A 16289-nucleotide genomic window follows, 5' to 3' on the forward strand; every position below is an offset into this window, starting at 1 on the left:
TAGGTCAAGAAGCAGGTGCAGTTTTTTGTTGCAACATCAGATGTCATTTACAACTAGATTTTGGTTTTTATAAAATGACAAGGCTGAACAGCTTTAAGAACATCTGGTGCCACAGAAATATCCTATGCACTTTAGTTGATGATCAACTTACATTTGCAAATTTCTTGATGGAAAACACTGATTTTTAAATTGTATTTATTTTTATACATGTTTTTTTGTACTTTGAAGTATTTTAGCACTTTTCATATTATGTAAAAATGTAAAATAATTGAGTGTAATTAAAGTGTTTTTGTAAAAATCTCTTCTTCTTCTTCTGCTTCTTCTAATGAAAAATTGCAAAATGTTCTGAATGTGATTAAAGTGTTTTTGCAAAAAAATAAATAAATAAAAATCTTCTACTCACTTAAAACTAGAATTTGGTTTCTATAAAATGACAAAAGACCTAAATAACTTTAGGACCATCTGGTGTCACAAAAATGTTCTATGCACTTTAGTTGATTATCAACTCACTTTTGCAAACTTCCTGATATAATGCACTAATTTTTAAATTGTATTTCCTTTCATTTATTGGTTTTTAGTGTTTTTGAAGCACTTTAGTTCTTTCATCTAATGAAAAATTGTAAAATGTTCTGAATGTGATTGAAGTTTTTTGCTAAAAAATCTTCTTTTTCTTCTTCTAAATGTGATTGATTGTGATTGTAGTTGATGACCACCTCACTTTTGCAAACTTCCTGTTATAATGCACTAATTTTTATATTGTATTTCCTTTTGTTTCTTGGTGTTTAATGTTTTTGAGTGTTTAGTGTTTTTGAAATTTCATCTAATGAAAAATTGTAAAATGTTCTAAATGTTCTAAATGTTCTAAATGTTCTAAATGTTCTAAATGTTCTAAATGTTCTAAATGTTCTAAATGTTAAATGTGATTGAAGTTTGTTTGGAAAAGATCTTCTGAGGCACTTAAATGCTTTCATCTAATGTAAAACTGCAAAATGTTTGAATGAGATTAAAGTGTTTTTGCAAAAATCAAAAAAAAATCTTCTTCTTCTTCTTCTTCTGACCACCTCACTTTTGCAAACTTCCTGTTATAATGCAGTAATTTTTATATTGTATTTCCCTTTGTTTCTTGGTGTTTAATGTTTTTGAGTGCTTAGTGTTTTTGAAATTTCATCTAATGAAAAATTGTAAAATGTTCTAAATGTTCTAAATGTTAAATGTGATTGGAGTTTTTTTGGAAAAGATCTTCTGAGGCACTTAAATGCTTTCATCTAATGTAAAACTGCAAAATGTTTGAATGAGATTAAAGTGTTTTTGCAAAAATCAAAAAAATTCTTCTTCTTCTTCTTCTTCTTCTTTTTCTTCCTCCTCTTCTTATCCTTCTTTGGAAAACCTAAGTATTATCAAGAACAATTTTATTTTATTATGTGTTGTGTTTAATGTCCTGTTATTGTTTCTGGTAAATCCTACAGAAAAGGACTTTCATATTTAGAGTGATAATTTATAATTTTATAATAATTTAATAATTTAACTGACCTCAAATTGTGATTATAGATTTAATTTAATAAATAATGACTTACGAACAATTTAACAATCTCTTGGAACCAATTGTGTTCGTATGTCGAGGAATACCTGTATAAGGAATTTTAACCCATTGCAATAGGGCATTCATTGAAATACATTGAAAAAGTATTTTATTTGAGGATATCACATAACATTATTTCAGTTGTAACATTTTTCAAAAATTTTCTATATCATGTGATATAAAGTGAAATTACTAAAAATAGTCACATGCCAGATAAAGGGTTCATCTGATGCATTGCAATTATTTGATAGTACCAGTAAAAAAAGGCTCTGACAATCCCAAAATCCTTAAGTAAAATGATCCATCAACCACAGTTTAATTGGGACCTATTAAAATGGCTACACAATCAGGTCACAAAAGGGCCGTCTCATAAAAGTGTAAAAAAAAAAGTAATACAGAATTTTTTTCTTTCTTTCAATGTGTCAGATTTTTTCCATTACTTCAGACCTATCCATAGATATAAAGGTTATTCATTCATTCATTCATTCATTCATCGTCTAACCCGCTTAATCCGCAAACGCAGGTCGCGGGGGAGCCGGCGCCTATCCCGGCAGACTCAGGGCGTGAGGCGGGGGACACTCCGGGCACGACGCCAGTGCACCGCGGAGCCACATAGAAACAAAAAGGTTATATATATATATATATATATATATATATATATATACACACACACACACATATATATATATGTATATATATATATATATATATATATATATATATATATATATATATATATACGTATATATACGTATATATTGGTATATATGAAAAATATGTGGTTATAATGGGAGCCAATTTGACCCTATCAGGTATTGTGTGTAGACAGTGAATATCTGCTATTTCATTCACTTCCGATAACAGACATTAAGGAATTTAGAAAATAAAAGATGAAAGAAAATTAATAGCAAAATTTCATATAAATAGCCTTTTAACTGACTGATTTATTGGGAGAGAAACACACATTTATTGGGCGGCAGTGGCTCAGTGGTAGAGAGGGCAGTAGAGCAGGACGTCCAATGTTTCAAGATCGGCGGTTCGATTCCCGCTCCCGTCTAAAAAACACCCCGGAGGTGAGCTGACAGTGGGAGGTGTCAGCTCACCTCTGGAGCACTGCCGAGGCGCCCTTCCCGTCCCCCCTTCATTTGCTCACTTGGGCGCACCGCAAAGGAGCTGCCTCCCCTGCATGCGAACAGGCCCCCTGTGTCTGTGTTTGTGTGTTCAGGGCCTGTACACACATATATATGCATGATTTCGACTAAGTAGAGTGTGCCACTAATTTCCCTGCAGGGACTAAAATCAGTATAGAAAGCAGTATATAAAAACAACAAAAAAAGTCACTTTTAGGCCCCAACAGTGTCCAAGGGTTAGGTTTAGTGATCATGGGTCTTTGTTGTAAAAAATTCCAAATAAGAAATACAAGGTCTGGTAGAGAATGCACTTTCTGAGCTACTGGAAAAAATATAGCCTTCAAAAGGAACTGTGAATTCAGTTTTAGACAGTCTATAGGCACTGTATGGCTGTGTCATTAAAGATGATATGAAGAGCAGTGTGGGTTAAAACAGCGATGAAGCTCAGAGAGAAGTTACTCAAGGTGGGTGCAAGGTCTCAAACTGGAGCTTCCAGCCAGTGATTTCCTGAATAAAGAATAAAATGGAAGAGATTACAGGAGCTGGATGTGAGAGCTGGATCTGCGATGTTTAAAATAGTTAACAAATAATAGAAAGTTGATCCTTTCACTGACCACATATTTTAATTCACTTGGTGCTTCATATTGTGAAGTAACCTGACAAATGTCAGAAGAGTGAATAATTTAAGTTGATTATATTTTGTGCATGATCTGGGGCAAAGGAGGTGGTAACTATATTTTCAGGTAGACTAAAGCAGGAACTCAGATTCTGGGTCATGTTTACACTTAACTGTTCATTACTGTAAGTTCAGGCCAGTTAGGGAATATTTTCTAGTATCATGAAAAATATTTTTGAAAGGTTATAATGTAGGTATATATAAAATCAATCTGTAGCTGCCCTTATGGAAAATATGCTTTTGTTGAGGATATGGAGAGAACAAACAAATAGAACCCTATTCAATGCATTTTACTTTATAAAGATGTTTTTTCATTCCTTTGTAAACAGGAAGGGCCACTGACAGCAAGTTCTCTTTTCGAGGTCATCCTGAATAAAATAAATTTCCTCAAACACACAGTATACAATGTGATAATTATGCTGTCAACGATTGAAAAGGAAATCCAACATTCAAAGAAATCACATACATACATCCTTATCCATTTACTTGTACAAAGTTCCTTAAGTTATTTCACTTAAAATTTTCACATAAAAATGAATGCATCCATCCCTCTGTCGCTCCATCCATCCATCATCCATCCATCCATCCATCCATCCATCCATCCATCCATCCATCCATCCATCCATCCATCTATAATCTCAAGTGTGGAATGGGAGATAGCATAGATGTTACAGAAACCATAAAACATATAAATTACTTCACCAAAGTCCAGAAGACATGATCAGACAATTTTAATTTCTGCAGTTTAAACTCAAATGTCTTATTTCAGTACTAATACATACCAGTCTAGACTTATATGTTTTGAAGTACAGCTTGCCATCCTTCTAGAAACACAGGAATTCATACTAACATAAGTACAGGTTGCAATCAAAACACGAGCATTCGATTTACAAACATTCGGAGATACGAACAGATTACTGTGTTGGATTAGGGATGAGCGAGTACACCTGATGAGAATTCTGGTGAAAAACTGGTGAGAATTCTGTGTACATTTGAGCTACAATGGATATAAAAAGTCTATAAACACCCCTGTTCAAATGCTAGGTTTTTGTGATGTAAAAAAACTTAATCAAGACAAATGATTTCACAACTTTTTCCACCTTTAAATTGACCTTTAAGATGCACAAGGCAATTGAAAACCAAACCAAAATCTTTCAGGTAGGTGAAGTAAAAATAAACAACTGAGATTATGTGGTTGCATAAGTGTGCACACCCTGTCATCACTAGGGATGTGGCTGTGTTCAGATTGGATCAGTATCATTCAAACTCATGTTTAACTGGTGTCAGAACTCACTTGTCACCAATGAATTTTCCTCTGATCAACCCTAAATAAAGTTCAGCTGTTCTAGGTTTTTCCTGACATATTTGTAGTCAGATCTTCCAGCACAAACCATGGTCCACAGAGAGCTTCCAAAGTGTCAGAGAGATCTTAATATTCAAAGACATCAATCAGGGGAAGGCTACAAAATAATTTCCAAAGAATTAAATGTACCATGGAACACGGTGAAGACCATCATCATCAAGTGGAGAAAGTATGGCGCAACAGTGACATTACCACAAACAGGACATCTGTCCACAATTGATGATAAGACGAGTAGAAAACTAATCAGAGAGGCTACCAAGAGGCCGACAGCTACTCTGAAGGAGTTTTCAGAAATATCTGGCAAGTACTGGCTGTATAATGCATGTGACAATAATCTCCCGTATTTTTCATATGTCTAGGCAATGGGGTAAGGCAGCAAGACGGAAGCCTTATCTAACAAAGAAAAATGTCGGAGCCCTGCTGGATTTTGCAAGAAGACATCTGCAGTCTTCTAAACACTTGCGGGAAAATGTGTTATGGTCTGATGAAACCAAGGTTTAACTTTTTGGACATAATTCTAAAAGGTATGTTTGGTGCAAAAAACAATACAGCACATCACCAAAATAACACCAAGTATTGTGGTGGCAGCATCATACTTTGGGGCAGTTTTTCTTCTGCTAGAACTGGGGTCTTAGTCAGAGAGGAGGGAGTTATGAACAGTTTCAAATACCAGTCCGTGTTGGCACAAAACCTTCCGACCTCTGTTAGAAAGCTGAAGATGAAAAGAAATTTCATGTTTCAGCACGACGGTGATCCAAAGCACACATCCAATTTCACAAAAGAATGGCTTCACTGGAACAAGATTAAAGTTTTGGAATGGCTCAGCCAGAGTCCAGACCTGAATACCATCGAACATCTCTGTGGGGTGATCTGTAAATAGCTGTTCAAAGGATTTTCCCTCACAATCTAAAAGATTTGGAGTAGTTTTCTTGACTTAGCAAATATTGCTACCTCAAGATGTGCCACGCTGAAAGACTCCTACCCAAAACGACTGAGTGCCGTAATAAAAGTCAAAGTTGGTGCAACAAAGTATTAGTGTGAGGGTGTGCATATTTATGCAACCAGGATATTTGACGTTTTTTATTTTATGTTTTTTCTTAAAGGTTTCAGTTTGTTTTACATTTGCCTTGTACAGGTTAAATGTCATATTAGAGATGGAAAAAGTTGTGAAATCATTTGTCATCTGGAAGGAAGGAAGATAAGGAGACTTGGTGGTGGAATGATGAGGTACGGGAGTGTATACAGAGAAAGAGGCTAGCAGGGAAGAAGTGGGACATTGAGAGGACTGAGGAGAGTAGACAGGAGTACAGGGAGATGCAGTTTAATGTGAAAGTAGAGGTAGCAAAGGCCAAACAAGGGGCTTATGATGACTTGTATGTTAGGTTGGACAGTAAGGAGAGAGAGACTGATCTATACAGGTTGGCAAGACAGAGAGATAGAGATGGGAAGGACATGAAGCAGGTTAGGGTGATTAAGGATAGGGATGGAAGCCTATTGACAGGTGCCTGTAGTGTCATGGGAAGATGGAAAGAGTACTTTGAAGAGTTGATGAACGTGGAAAATGAGAGAGAACAAAGACTAGAAGAAGTGACTGTTGTGTACCAGGAAGTAGCAAAGATTAGTCAGGATGAAGTGAGGAAGGGCATTAAAGAGGGTGAGGAGTGGAAAGGCAGTCAGTCCTGATGATATACCTGTAGAGATTTGGAAGTGTCTAGGAGAGGTGGCGGTAGAGTTTCTGACTGGGTTGTTCAACAGGATCCTAGATAGTGAGAAGATGCCTGAGAAATGGAGGAGAAGTGTGCTGGTGCCTCTTTTTAAGAACAAGGGAGATGTGCAGAGTTGTGGCAACAAGCTATAGGAAAGAGTAGTGGAAGCTAGACTAAGGGCAGAAGTGAGCATTTGTGAGCATCAGTATGGTTTCATGCCAAAAAAAGAGTACTACAGATGCAGTATTTGCTTTGAGGATGTTGATAGAGAAGTACGGAGAAGTCCAATCGGAGCTGCATTGTGTTTTTGTAGATCTGGAGAAAGCTTATGACAGGGTGCCCAGAGAGGGACTGTGGTATTATATGAGGAAGTCTGGAGTGGCAGAGAAGTATGTGAGAGCGGTGCAGGACATGTATGAGGACTGTAAGACAGTGGTGAGGTGTGCTGTAGGTGTGACAAAGGAATTCAAGGTGGAGGTGGGACTGCATCAGGGATCAGCTCTGAGCCCCTTCTTGTTCGCTATGGTGATGGACAGGCTGACAGATGAGGTTAGACAGGAATCTCCATGGATTATGATGTTTGCAGATGACATTGTGATCTGAAGTGAGCAGGGAACAGGTGGAGGAGAAGCTAGAGCGGTAGAGGTTTGTCCTGGAAAGGAGAGGAATGAAGGTTAGCCGTAGTAAGACAGAGTACATGTGTGTGAATAAGAAGGACCCAAGTGTCAGGTGTTATGGGAAAGCGGTGTACCATCAACACTGTTTACATTGGAGATGGGGAGCTGCTGACCTTGACTTAGAACACTGCTGGGTGGTGGAAGGAATATTTTGAGTATCTCCTCAATCCCACTACCATGTCTTTGATGGAGGAAGCAGAGGCCAGGGTTGCAGAGGTGGATATGTCTCTCACCAAAGCCGAAGTCACCGAGGTGGTTGCCAAGTTCCTTGGTGGCAGGACACCGGGGGTGGATGAGATTGGCCCTGACTACCTCACGTCCCATGGCAGTTTGGAAGAGTACAAATCTGAGGCCATGGAAAAATGTGGTCTGCCCTCTCTAGGTTGGAGGGAAGGACAGAATGTGACATTGACAGAGGGATTGGTGCAGCGGCTGCATGGATGCAGTCATTGGGTAGGTCTGTTGTGGTGAAGAAGGAACTGAGTTAAGAGACAAATCTTTACTGGTCAATTTACGCTTCTGTTCTCACCTATCGTCATGAGTTTTGGGTCATCACCGAAAGGACAGAGGTGGATACGTTGTTTCTGGAGATGGTGTCAGAAAAATATGGAGATGTTGTCCTTCCAGAAATAACCATCATCTCAGTGGGAGCAACAGAATCCATAACATTAAGCAGGTTTGCATTAAAGCAAACATGCTTTTTCTCCAACACCTGTCATGTCCCTAACAACACCTGTCCTGTCCCTGACAGGACAGGTGTTGGAGAAAAGACCTGATCTTTTTCCTGAACTATATTAAAAAATATTTGTTTGTAAGCTTAAAATAGATTGATATTAACCATAAATTGTTGAAAATATATTTGCAAATACAGTAAAGTGCAGAAATGAAAATGGTTATTTTTGGTTTCGCCTGGAGACAAGTCAATTCGACAAACATTATTTTTTGACTGGAGTTGTGTCTCCTGGAACCAATTAACAATGTAGGTTTAAGTATACCAGTACTGTTGTACATTAATGTAAAAGAGCTTTAGAGCAAAAGAAGAGGAGAAGGGAGGAGTTATTGTCAGTGAGAGGCAGAGTTGTCATCTGATTGTCGCCACTACCACTTACCTTACGTGTTTTGCCAATACAACTATCACTAGCCTTTGATTTAAAAGCCACGATAAACCATGAAGTATCTTAGGGCATACAAAGCCTGATGTGTTGGGATGATCACAGAGAAAGGTACAAGAACAAACCGAGGAAGATGAATGCTGGAGATGTGCGCACGCAGCGGTGCTGCTTGGCAGGAGTTGTGGCATTAAGGTGGAATTACAGTAGATGGTTTTTCATAACTACGAACGTTCATAAGCCGGAGGTTTGTATTTTAAGGACTATCTGTATGCGTATGCACAATGTACGATGTTCCTCACGTATTGTAGTCATTGTTTCATTGAAGCAATAACTTATTCTTAAACACTCAATCCCCTGTGTTGAATAGCTCTCCGAGAAGTACTGCTGGAAAACCATCAGCCTTGGAAATGCTGACTGAATGAAAAAGCAGCTGAGTCATTCTTAATGAAGATCAGGAAGCTTTTCCTTCTCTCCTTCTTTCTCTCCATCATCAGAATAACAAGCTTGCTGGCACCGACAGCATGGGCTTAACCCTCCGGAAATTTACTGCTACAGCAGTATCTGTCAAAAAATTATGGACTGTGTGCAAATAATAGACAGGTCTAGAACATATTTATACTTCCCGTACATCACTTTTATTTGTCAGGTTTCACCTCTTCTATACAATTTAACAAATAATTTAGTTGTTCAAAAATCTGCAAGAATATAGTTGAGCCAAAACATTCAGGATGACCATATTACAGCTGATAAAGTAATACCAGGAGAAAGACTATAAACAAACCAACAGGCTCTAAATCTTTTGTAACAGCTCTGCTTTGCAGCTGAAATCAGTTTATCCTAACCCAAATCCCTTGAGGCAAGAGGAAACAAAGTACACTTGGCTGGAAATATTGATATTTGTACAAATCATGAGACTACCTTGCAGTTAACTACTGAAATTCTGACATTGTGTGGACCAGACTATATATCACAGATTCAACAAGGCATAGAGCAGAATCTAAATGTAATATAAATCTTGGAAAATATTATGAGAAAAGAAACTGACTCAGGAACCAAAATATCTAAGAACTTTCTTCTTTTTGTGCTGGCAATGGGCACATTTGACCTCAATGTGGTTGAAGATACTCAATTTTAATTCAAATTTGCCACTTGAAAAAGGTAGCTCTATGCTCCTCGTCTAGGATATGATAATTTGATTTTATAGGGACGTCTTTATAGGGAATTCTTTGACAGCACTTGAATATCAGTTATATGTCCATGTTGAGAAACATGGGGACCATGTTGCCCTGCAGTGAATGATGAAGTAATACATGTTAGAGTGTATTAAATTAAAGAGAAAGATAGTATATAAAGACAATGCAAAAGCAAAATTAATGAAATCTTCTTGTCTGACAAAGAGATGAAGTAACGAGTGAAAGCTTGAAGGGAACAGATTAAGGGTGATAATGAATGTACTGTAATTTTGGAAGTGTTGATCTCATGTCTGATTACATTTGTCTATTTCTCCTCACACCTGCCTTGGCATGCCATTCCACAATGTTTACCCTCTATATTTGTAAAGTGACTGCTGTGCACAAATGCATGATTTTGGCTGAAGTTCTGGGTATTTGTGTCTGTTGCTCAGTAATTTTAGATGTCTGTGTGTGCAAACATTGTCATTTTTTCCATCTGTTTAAGCATCTACAGTGAAGCCATACCCCCCATGCCTCTGTCAACCCTTCCTGATTTCGACCTTTCTTCCCAACATGGGTGTACACGAACCTCACATGTACATGTCTGTGAAAGCTGGTGATAGATGGTGTTATTACCTGAAGCTTTTAGGGGCAGAAAGGTGTTTCGGGGAACAAACACATCTGACTGTTTGTGCTTTATCAGCAGGAATTAACACTCAAATGCACTTGTGTTATCACATACACACATGGATACAAACTAGCAGAAACACATCCAACATATGCAGCGTTCTTTGAAAAGTTACTATTCAGCAAGGGAAGACAGTATGTGCTCACCTAAGTGTGTTTTCAGCTTTAACTGGCGCACACTCTCACCTGTGAAAATTATTCATTAATGATTTATTGAGACCCTCACCAGGCCTGTGCTTTGGCGGATTAATCAAGTTTTTTGTGTGTGCATGCGTGTGCACATACACAGGTCACAATCATTTGCACCACAGTGCAAACATACACCCACCCACCCACCCACCCACCACACACACACACACACACACACACACACACACACACACACACACACACACACACACACACACACACACACACACACACACACACACACACACACACACACACACACACACACACACACACACACACACACACACACAAATGACCGAGGAGAGCAGTGAGCGCAGTGCATCTCATTGACTTGTGTGATGACCTTGGATTTCGCTTCTAGATTTATTTCCAACATCCACTTTGAGTTCTTGATGAAGGTCATTAGGCATCAGACTTTCCAGCATTCGTCCAAGTGTGAGGCAGTGAATCATAGGCTTTCTTGTCATCATTCCAGGCGGTGCTTGTGCTGATCTGACTAATCTCAGGGTCTTGAAAATTATTCTTTCAACAATTAGCTGGTGTATTAATGCTTATTCTTGTGTGCTAAATCATGTGCTTATTCGTTTTGGTTGCTATGGCGTCTGATGCCGCCATGTTGTTTCAAAGCTGGTAATTTGAAAGTGTTCCCTTAAGCAGATTGGCAATGCACCATGAGCTTTGAGTCTTTGTTTTGTGGTCCCCGCAGCATCATTTAGAATATATCGTACTTTTTTTAACTAAAGTAACTTTCCTTTCCCCCTTCTACAACCTTCTTGATTTTGGGTTCCGACCTTTATGATGCCACTCTTTGCAAGTGTTTTTCATAATATTAGAAGAAGGTGTCTCCATATATGAGCTCATTTCATGATGTTGGGAGTACGATGATGAGGACAGCTGCTTGTACTTCTACTCACATCTCTTCCAAAGGAGAAGAGGCATTTCTGTCTGTGAGAACAGGGGAAGGAAATCCATACAAATAAATATCTAAGTATTATCTTCTCTCTGAGGACAATGATTGGTTAAGTTGTAGCATCTTTGTTTCTCACCTCATCTGTTGATGCAATATGGCAGGCATCACCAAATGGCGGACCGTGGCCCGGATCCGGACTGCGTGATGGTTCTGTCCAGACCCGAGACCACTCTATGATAAATTCATGAGAATAGATTTTCTTGGCGCATTTTTACTGATGGTTGCGGCCATAGACGTGGGCCACTGCTACTCCAGTTAACATGATAGTAGCGCCACTCAGTCCAGCCAATCAGATCGTTTGTTTACCTGCACGATCAACGCACCTGTAAGTGCCGCTACCACTGTGAGCTTAACCGTTACAGGAGACAGTGAGAACATCATACCTTGCTCCAAACGAAGGGAGGTTCATAAGGAAAACTGCTGGTTAACAATGAGTGGTTGGAGAAATGTATGTTTATTCTTCCGTCAGGCAGTTCAAAACCATTTCACCTCATATGTTCTGAACACGTAGCACTAATTAAAAATTGTAATGTTAAGCGATACTATAAAACAAAGCACAAAGGTTTTGAGCAGAATTATCCCCTCGAGTCTGAGCTGAGGGCAAAGTTACCAAGCAAAGTTCAAACGAATGTTCACTAAAGGCATAGTGGATTTTGGGGTAACATAAAACATCTTTAAGTGATGGGAGAGTTGTGAAGGAGTGCTTAACATTTGTTGTTGAGACATTGCTTAAGAGAAAACAGGAAGATGACATGTGTGGAAAAAATCAAACAAATCCTGATGTCAGCTTCAACAGCAACCAGAAAATCTGATATATAAACAGCTTAATGCAACTATTCAGAGAGCCGCTTGCACATCTTTGGCCATTGATGAGTTGAAGCTATAGTTGTTTCAGGTTCCTTCACAAAGATAAGGAACTCTTTGCTCAGTGTAACACCACTGTGAAACACACACAAGACGAGAGGACATACATGCAGCAATAAGAGAGATGCTGACAAAGAGGGACATAGATCTGAAGCGGGTGGTCTCAGACACCACAGATGGGGACCTTGTCATGGTGGGAAAAGAGAGGGGGACTGTACCAAACAGTGGGGGGCTGTTTCAAACAGTCATGGTGTGCACACCTTGTGCACAAGTAAATTACTGGCAGGCCACAAGCCCCTTTCTCTCATGAAGAAAATTCTGTTTGCATTTTTCTCCTGAAAGAGCCAGTTTGGGTTTTTTTTGTGCAAGGTATTTTTATTAATTTTCCAAGTAATGAAAAGAGTTTGCACAATAATGTAAATCAGAGAAAGAAAAAAAGAAAAAAAAATCCCACCCACCCAAACGTCCCTTACCCTTCCCTTCACATAACAGGCTCACAAATTCACGATAATAATACAACTCAAACCCACAAAAAACCCCAATAACAACAACAACAACAACAACAACAACAACAACAACAACAACAACAACAACAGTAATGAAAAATAAAGAAAAACAAAAAGATGAATTTAAGCAGATTACATTGGTGGGTTGTTACATAACAGCCACGGGATGGTATATGGCAAAATCTGGAAAACAGTGGCCCTTAGTTGAGGGGTTAACATTGCCCAATAATTAATATGGGTATATGTCCTGCACATGCTAGGCATATAGAATTGAAAAAAGAAAATTCAGATTATGGGAGGGTTTGTAAATCTGTAAAATATTGTATAAAAGAACACCACTGCTTAAAAAATCTACTTGTGTCCCCATGTAGCGTAAATTTTATTTTTTCTAATTTAAATAAACAAACCATAATGTCTTTCAACCAGACAGATACAAGGGGGGGCTGTGGTGATTTCCAATTAAGTAAAATTCTACGCCTAGCCAGTAGAGTGGTAAAAGCCACAGCATTTGCCTGGATGTTGCTAAGGGCGTGTATGGGTGAAACACCAAATATAGCTGTAATTGGGCATGGTTCCAGAGTGACTCCTAAAATTTCTGAAAGGATTTTAAAGATGGAAATCCAGTAATGATCAAGTTTCGGAGAAGATATGAACATATGGGTGAAGTGGCAGGGTGTACCTCTGCATCTAACACAGATGTCCTCAGTGTCAGAATATACTTTAGATAGCCTTGAACTTGACAGATGTAATCTATGAACAATTTAAAATTGCATCAAACTCAAATGAGCACATGATGAAGAGTTACGTATTGTGTTGCTGGCTGTCTCCCAGAAGTCTTCCTCGAATTCTACACCCAACTCCTGATCCCATGCGATAGCGCTTTTAGAGCACTACTCTGGATTGAATGATAGAAGACCCTGATAAATATGGGAGACAAGTGACTTCTGGTTTGGTCAGAAATTAAAGAGGTTCTCCCATGGCTGTTAGAGGGTTGGGTGGGGAAGCCATGAAACATTTTGAGAGCACAGTTTCTACATTGTAAATATCTGAATAAGTGTGTCTTAGGCAATTTATGTGAAGCAGATAGTTCTGCAAAACTACCAAAGACTCCACCTATGTGTAAGTCTTTATATATTCACCAAAATAATAGGCGTATGGTTAATAAAACACACCACAATTAAATATCTGCCATTCTTATCAGCTTTAACCTTAATATGAGAAAAGTGTACTTTTTTTTTGATTAAGATGACAACTCCTCTGGCCCTGGAATCAAAATTAGAATTAAAATAAAGGTGAGCCCAAGGGGGTTTTACTCTAAGTTGTTCCTTAACACGCAGGTGAGTCTCTTGAAGATAAACTACATCTACCTTCAATTGTTTTAAGTGAGAGAACACTCTAACTCGCTTTACAGGACTATACATTCCTTTCACATTCCAGCTCAGGAATCTCAAGGATAAATCATCTTTAACATAATCACCCATACCATACATCAAGAGTAAAAAAGAACCATTGTAATGATAAACAGAAATACAGCATGCAGTATATGCTTACATGAGCCAGTTATTTTTATGCTTTCTGAAGACGTTAATGTTTTTTTACTTGAAGTTTAGGCCTTCAGTTCTTTAGGCTGGAACATCTTTAATTTACAAGAAAAAAGGATTATTCAGCTCTGTTTGCACTTTATTTTTAATTTAGAGGTTTGCTTGTTCTTCAGCCTAACATAAAGGCTTGAAATTTATTTGCCTGGGTCTACTTTATAGTAGACCCAGGTAATAGACGTTTATGTTAAAAGAGCTAGCTGTGCACTCAGTTAAACATACCCTGCATTGAAAATTGATAATAAATGAAAATGTGGAGATAGGGGGCAGCTATAAGACACAAACTGGACTTGAGTTTGCACCTTTTACTAAGAGGAAATTTTTCTAACTGGACCTCCGTGACTTTTAATTGAATACCCCTGCAATATGGCAATACTAGTTAATTGTTTGTTGCAACCCGTCGTTGCTGACGTTAGATGTTTTTTTGTGGTTATAGTTTACGTAATATATTTTCTCTTGCTTTCCCAGGAAACATGACCTGATATACTGATCTAGCTAATATAGAATACAGAACTTAATACCATATAATATATTGTATATAAGGCGGCACGGTGGCGCAGTGGTTAGCGCTGCAGCCTCACAACACAGCGGACCCAGGTTCGAGTCCCGCTCTGTGCGGAGTTCGCATGCTCTCCCCATGTCTGCGTGGGTTCTCTACGGGTTCTCCGGCTTCCTCCCACCTCCAAAAGCATGCACTTCAGGTTGATTGGCCGGTCCCAAATTGACCATAGGAGTGAGTGAGTGTGTGTGTGTATGTTTGTTTCTATGTGGCTCCGCGGTACACTGGCGTCGTGCCCGGAGTGTCCCCTGCCTCACGCCCTGAGACTGCCGGGATAGGCACCGGCTCCCCGCGACCTGCGTTAGCGGATTAAGCGGGTTGGAAGATGAATGAATGAATGAATATTGTATATATTCTATATACAATAGTGGTAATATATAATACAGTATACTATATCCATCCACCCATTGTCTAGACCCACTTCTTCCGCTGTAGCGAGTCGCAGGGTGCTTGAGCCTATCCGAGCCGACTGGGGGCGTGAGGCAGTGGACACTCCGGGTGCACTCCTAGTGCACCGCAGAACCACACATAAACAGACAAACATGCACACACACAGACTCACACCTACGGGCAATTTGGCAGCATCAATTCACCTAAGCTGCTTGTTTAATATAGTATATATTACAATAAAATAGATTTTGTATAAATAATGGTAATATATATTTGTATGAATTGTGGAATTGCATTAAAAGCTTGAGAATTCCAGATTACCTTGTTTGTTCTATGTTATGAATACATTAAGGAATACCAAGATAGGAGAAAACAAGTTGTGTTCCTCCAGTTTCATTAGATTCCTGGTATAACTGATGATTCAAAATGCATATAATTTTGCTGGTAGTTCACATGTCACTCTGGTAATGTAGATATATGGCTTTAATCTGTCTTTGGTTCTTCCCCTGTATGACTCCCGTTTCTTCTTCCTTCTGTCTCCCCTCATCTCTGTTTTTGCTGATTGCTTTCCACCATTAATATTTCATGTGTAATATGGCTCTTTTGGATAGTGTGAGCTGTGTATGTGCTCCCGTGAGTCTGCATTTGTGCATGTGCGTGCACTCACACACCGATGCCTGTCTGCATCTGCACATGTGCTTTGGTGCATGTCTGTGTTTGTGTGTCTGTGCCGCAGTATCAAATTCTGCTCTCACAGCTGTCACGAGTCTCAACTTCGTCATGATCTGCCTGCCTACTTCCAAACCTTCAACCTCTCCTACTGTTTCACTTTCTCTCTCTCTTGTCTTTTTCATCTGCATCCCTCTGATCTTCAGTTACACTGTTTTAACATTGTCTTTAATTTACTGCCTCCTTGTTTTCTTTTTTTTATTCTGCAACATCTTCCTGTATCTTTCCCCCGGTGCCCTCTTCATCCCTTCCTCTGAGTTCTTCCACCACCATTGTTTTCTTCTATTTCCCTGGTTTTAAACTTTCGGCCATTCTTAAAATGCTTCCTTGATTTTTTAAAGTGGTTCTTAGTTGAGAATATGTATGTATATCAAATTAA

Source organism: Antennarius striatus, chromosome 8 (assembly GCF_040054535.1).
Source record: "Antennarius striatus isolate MH-2024 chromosome 8, ASM4005453v1, whole genome shotgun sequence".
Taxonomy (NCBI): domain Eukaryota; kingdom Metazoa; phylum Chordata; class Actinopteri; order Lophiiformes; family Antennariidae; genus Antennarius; species Antennarius striatus.